At 44.0% G+C, this 6,187-nt stretch overlaps 1 protein-coding gene across 6 annotated transcripts in view; it reads right to left on the reverse strand.

Moving 5' to 3' along the window:
- The window catches only part of MDM4 (MDM4 regulator of p53), a 32,890-nt gene extending 26,703 nt beyond the window's left edge, over positions 1 to 6,187 (reverse strand). For all 6 annotated transcript variants that reach the window (XR_014793333.1, XR_014793334.1, XR_014793335.1 and 3 more), the window contains exon 1: positions 6,087 to 6,187. The gene's annotated coding sequence lies outside the window, so the exon portion shown is untranslated. The remainder of the gene's footprint in view (positions 1 to 6,086) is intronic.

A 6,187-nucleotide genomic window follows, 5' to 3' on the forward strand; every position in this document is an offset into this window, starting at 1 on the left:
ACTCTCAAACAGCTATATTTAGACCATCTGAAATGTTCTCTGGTCAAAGGCAACTAAATTCTTACAAATTGGGTTAAATCAAGGTGGACATGTATCATCAAGGAAAGATACAGCATGAACTGAAATAGAGAGTAAGATTTAATTTCATATTCTCACCTCTACCTTTTCTCCTTAAAGAAAAACTGTAGGGAAGGAAAATGACAATTATAAATAAACTTGCTTCAGTTTACTTCAAGCTTTTATCTATTAAAAAGGTGACACTCAGTGAGATCTATGAACAAGACACATCAGGAAAAGGGTGAAAAGAGCCTAGAAAAGACAATAGTCTACCTAAAACTATGATGAATAGAGCAAGAACAGTTCTATTCATTATGATGAAAAGGGAGTGGTTTTTACCCTACATCTCACCTTCAAATCTCTACCTTTGTTTTTTGTTTTTTTTTGTTTTTTCGTGGATATTTTTTTTAAATATATTTTATTGATTTTACACAGAGAGGAATTGAGAGGGACAGAGAGTTAGAAACGTCGATGAGAGAGAAACATCGACCAGCTGCCTCTTGCACACCCCCCACTGGGGATGTGCCCGCAACCAAGGTACATGCCCTTGACCGGAATCGAACCCGGGACCTTTCAGTCCGCAGGCCGACGCTCTATCCACTTAGCCAAACCGGTCCTGGCAAATCTCTACCTTTGTTAACCAACGTTACCCCAATAAATTCAATAAAATTTCTTTTAAATATCTACCCTTGAAGACAACTGTGATTTTAAGACTAATAAAATCACTCTTAGAAGACTCCACTATTAGAGGCATAAATCCCTCCCTCCTATAAGCCTCCCTTGCTACAAAAAAGGGCAGTCTAATAGGAGACAGGCATAGCTTACATTTTAAAACAGCTAGCTTTTAATTGGCGTTTCAAACCTAACAAATAAAATAGGGGCTACAAAATACCTTCCCTCCCACTTTCTAAGTTCTCCTAGTTGGGCTAATCATCAGGTTAACTGAGAGATTAACAGAAAAATCAAAATTTTAATATATAGTATTTGCAGAAGGAATTCACATAAGCATGAAAATTCCAAAGACAGTGAGGCAACATTGGGCATATATGATATTTTAGACAAAGGAGAAGAGGAGAGAATGGGGTCTTAGATTTCGAACATGAGAATGGGCCATTTACAGATAACTGAGGAAGAGTAGAACATACATGCCAGATAAATTTTTGGTAAAAAACAATGAGATGCTGTGAGGGGCGGCTAGCTAATGAGCCCCAGCTTGACACCCTCCTACCCACCACACTCAATTCAGATTGGGCTAAAGTGGAGTCCCACCTGAAACTCTCAGGCAAGAAAGGGGAAGAGGGTCCCCGCTTCTTCCTGAGTCTCGTTTCTTAGTAACCACATTAAAAACAATAGCCCAAGAGGCAGCTTTAGGTAGGCAAGATTTTGGTCCCCTTCAAAACCAATCCAGATCTCCCCACACGTGCTAGCTCTGTAGTCCTGCTCATTTCAGTGAATGGCAATTCCATCCTTCAGTAGTTCAGGTTAATGACTTTAAATCATCCTTAACTTCCTTTTTCTCTGACTCCACACCCAGTCCATAAATAAATTCTGATGCTGTCTTCAAAATGTATTCAAAATCTAAGCACTTCTCCCTGTACTAATCCAACTACCCATCTCCAAACTGCATTAGCCTTTTTAAAGTCTTCTTGCTTCTGATGCTGGAGGGGTAAGTCCCTAGGGGAGACTTAAGCCCAAACCAAGAAGGTTTCTGACTTCATGAAGAAAAGATTTCAAGGCACAAGCCAGATAAGAGGCTAAAACCAGAGCAAATTTACTGAGCAGAGAGGATAAGCAAGAAAAGCTGCTTCACCGAGTAATGCCATCTCCTCACAAGAGGAGGAAAACGTCCCAACTGTCTCTAGAAGTTGAGCTTGTAGCTGTTTATTGTTTCTATGGAAACTAGTATATATGGTATGGGGAAATAGAGAGCGGGCAAAAACATTGGGATTAACTTTAAGCTTTTTAAAAAAATAATTTTAATTTTTTTTATTGATTTCAGAGAGGGAGAGACAGAAACAGCAATGATGAGAATCATTAATCAGATGCCTCCTGCACACCCCCTACTGGGGACCGAGCCCACAACTGGGCCTGTGGCTTTGGCTGGAATCAAACCTGGGACCTGCAGGCTGACACTCATCCACTTAGCCAAACTGGCTAGGGTTAACTTACTTTGACTTAACTTATATAATTCTCATGCCCCTCTTCTTTTTTTCTTTTTCTTTTTTTTTAATATAATTTATTGATTTTTTACAGAGAGGAAGGGAGAGAAATAGAGTTAGAAACATCGATGAGAGAGAGTCATCGATCAGCTTCCTCTTGCACACCCTTTACTGGGGATGTGCCCGCAACGAAGGTACATGCCCTTGACCGGAATCGAACCCGGGACCCTTCAGTCCCCAAGCTGACGCTCTATCCATTGAGCCAAATCGGTTTCGGCTCATGCCCCTCTTCTATTCCACCTTTCTCCTTAGCTCCCAGCCTCCTTCCTTCTGTCTCTGCTCAAACATCAGTTCTCAGTTTTCAAACTGCAACTCCCAACCCCCAGAGTTCCCTATCTCTTCTTGCTTAAATTTTCTTCACAGGACATGTTATCAACCAACACACTACACATCTTAATTATTTATCATATAAAATATAAGCTACAAGTAGGGAAGGATTTGTATTTACTTATTCATTAACACATTCCCAGTGCCTAAGGTAACTGTTACATACATGACACAGCAACATAATGGACACAAATATTAATAATGGTGTGGATGATTTCCAAAAATGGTCCCCAATGAAGCACATCTCCCAACTGGCTCTGTGACGTAAGCTAATCAATAGGATGCAACTGTTAAATTAAAAGTTTTAACTTCCACTCTGGCCAGTTTGGCTCAGTGGATAGAGCATCAGCCTGCAGACTGAAGGGTCCCAGCGGCACATCCCCAGTAGGGGGTGTGCAGAAGGCAGCTGGTCGATGTTTCTCTCTCATCGATGTTTCTAGCTCTCTATCCCTCTCCCTTCCTCTCTGTAAAAAATCAATAAAATATATATATATTTTAAAGTATCAGATTTTTCAACTGGGGGAGGGCAGGCCTTAGCATTTGTCCTTTCTCCTCTTCTATGTTCCATTTTCTGCTCTCAAAATTCCCACTCATTCTTCTATCTAGGTCAAAAGTCACTTCCTTGGTCAAGGCTTTTCTGACTCCCCAAGGGAGGCTGATGACACCAAAGCAAATCTACTAACACTTACCACCTTATATTTATGTTTTTATGTCTATCCCCTCCTACACTGAAATCATAGAGCAAGAACAGTTCTATTCATCATGATGATGAAAAAGGAGTGGTTTTTATCCTATATTTAGTTCAAAAAACTTTACACCTCACCTTCAAATCCCTACCTTTGTTAAGCAAAGGTTACACCAATAAATTCAATAAAATTTCTTTTAAATATCTACCCTTGAAGACAACTGTGATTTTAAGACTAGTAAAAATAAAAACGTCTTGCCCTGGTCAGTATGCTAAATGGTTAGCACACTGACCTCCTGCACCGAAGAGTTGCATGTTCGATTGCCAGTCAAGGGTACTTAACCCCTGTTGCAGGCTCAATCCCCAGCCTGGGCCTGGGTCAGGGCATATGTAGGAAGCAACCAATCCATGTCTCTCTCACATCAGTGTTTCTCTCTCTCCACTCCTCTCCCCCTCTCTAAATATCCTCCTGTAAGGACTAAAAAAAAGTGATCCTTCCTTTCCCTTGCTCCATCCTTCTTCCCATAAAAATCTTCCATTTTGTACAACCCCAAGAGCGCCCTTCTAATTGCTAGATGGGATGTTGCCCGTATTTAAAGCCAATTGGCTCTTCAAATTTACTTGGATAATTTCGTCTTTTTAACAAATTAATAAAACTTTATTTCTTATAAGGAAAAAAAAAACACACGACTATTCTGACTTTTTAGTTCTTACTAGGTCTGATACACATGTACAAAGATAGTGTACTAGAGTTAACAAAACCAACGTGCCAGGAAATAACCTAAAAATCCATCAATGGCAAACTGTTGAAAGAAACTGTACAACCCTGTAATACAATACAATCCCACGAAATCTTTAAAAGAAAGTATTCTATGTATATTTTATGTAAAGCTGTCCCTTATAGTGTTTGGAAAACTTAAGGTGCAGACGATAGAAACAAAATGATCGCACAATTGTTTAAATATGTGCAGAAGAGTCAGGAAGGCTGTAACATCAGGCAGTTAACAGTAGTCAGCCTGAGGAGGAAACGGGTTAGGGATGAGAGGTTAACTTCACACACTTCTGTTTTGTGCGCATTTTTTTTTTTTAAACTGGCCGCTTAAGGACTATAAAAAGCTGTGATCCTGCCCTGTGCAGTGGAGGGGGAAAGGATGAGTGTGAGACATAAAAAGGCCTCTTTCTTCCGTGCTGTGGCCTTCCACAATTTAAGAGAAGCACCTGGTAATTAATTCCCAAAAGGTTAGTTCTTCTGATTCAAACAGCCTCTCAATTCATACAGCAAGACAAGATAAGCTACTTTCAAGATTACATTCTTGAATACCCCTCCTCCCTGTTATTTTTTTTTAAAACTCGGATAATCTGGTAATTAATCCCAAAATGGTTAGTTTCTCAGATTCAAACAGCCTCTTAATTCAAACAGCAAGACAAGATAAACTACTTTCAAGGTTACATTCCTGCATTCCCCTCCTCCTAGCTATTTTTACAACTCAGGGATAATCTGCGCTCAGAAGTCTCTAGTTTGTAGGCAGTTCCCTACCTCCCCCCCTTCAAACAAGCCTCTTTTGAACTCTTCCTAACTTCTGCTCTAAGCATGTTTTACAGGCTTTGGAAAAAGACTGATAAGGCACCTCCCTAGGATAGGACATCTGCCTACATTGTCTCCAGAAGCACTAACAAACTACCAGCCCTCAGGTCTGCTCAATGTCAGCCCCCAAATCCTCCTCCCTCCCTTCCTTATCACTGAGGTCCTCGTATTGATTAGCCAAGCACCGGCCCTTCCCTTCCTTCCCTTCCAGGAAAGTAAATTAAGCTTCCTCTCAGCATTGATCTCTTCTCTCCGTGATGAATCCTTTCACAGCCGGGGGCCCCCTTCCCTCTAGCGCCCCCACCCCCACCCCAACAAACAAACACACACACACACACACACACACACACAAACACACACACAAACAAACAAACAAACAAAAAACACAGAAGCAGCAGCATTTTCTCACGGCGTCGCTTTAAAACAGTGGTTTTCAAACTGTAGGGTGTCCAGGAATCAACGGGGAGTGAGGTTGTGGGGAGGGGTTGGGGGCTGCGCTGATTAAAATACATATTCCTGAGCCTCATCTCCTGACATAGTTTGGGAGGTCTGGATGTGGCCCTAAAGTGAGCATTCTTCAAACAAGCACCCAGGCCTCTGAGACACTGGATCCGCAGCCCCGAAAATCGCTACCCTAAACTCTTTTTTTAAAATATATTTCATTGTTGTTGTTTTACAGAGAGGAAGGGAGAAGAATGCCTCCTGCACCCGTCCCACAGGGGATGCGCCCGGAACCAGGGTACATGCCCTTGACCGGAATCGAACCCGGGACCCTTAAGTCCGCAGGCCGACGCTCTATCCACTGAGCCAAACCGGTGGTACCTCAACTCCGGACGCACCGTCCAGTTACTCTCCCGCCGCCCTCTCCCCACCTCCCGCCCTCTCCCCACCTCCGCGCTCCGAGTGCCTCCGCATCCCTCCCGCCCCGCGTCCAGCTCCACATCATAACCCGACCACGGGCTGGGTGGTAACTGATGGCCGAGCCGCACCGCGGCTTTCGTCTCCCCCGTCCTCCTCTCACAACCCTTTCCCCACAGCCCGGCCGCCCGGCGCCCCGTCCCCGGCCGCCCACGCCGCCAGCTCCTCCCGCCCGTCTCCCGGCTCCGGACCCGCGGAGCCCGCCCGCCGCGCAGCTGCCGCTCCCCCTTCCTCTTCTGCCCTCCCCCCGCCCCGGCCTCCCCGGCGCCGCGTCGCCGGAACCCCAGAACCATACCTGGGGGCCACTCACGCGTTACTCCCGCGTGAAGCCCAGAGGACTTCAGTCAGAAGCCCGCAGGCCTCAGGCGCAATTTGAAACCCGGGTGGTGACCAATG

Source organism: Pipistrellus hanaki, assembly GCF_964339955.1.
Source record: "Pipistrellus hanaki genome assembly, chromosome: 18".
In the NCBI taxonomy this organism is placed as follows: domain Eukaryota; kingdom Metazoa; phylum Chordata; class Mammalia; order Chiroptera; family Vespertilionidae; genus Pipistrellus; species Pipistrellus hanaki.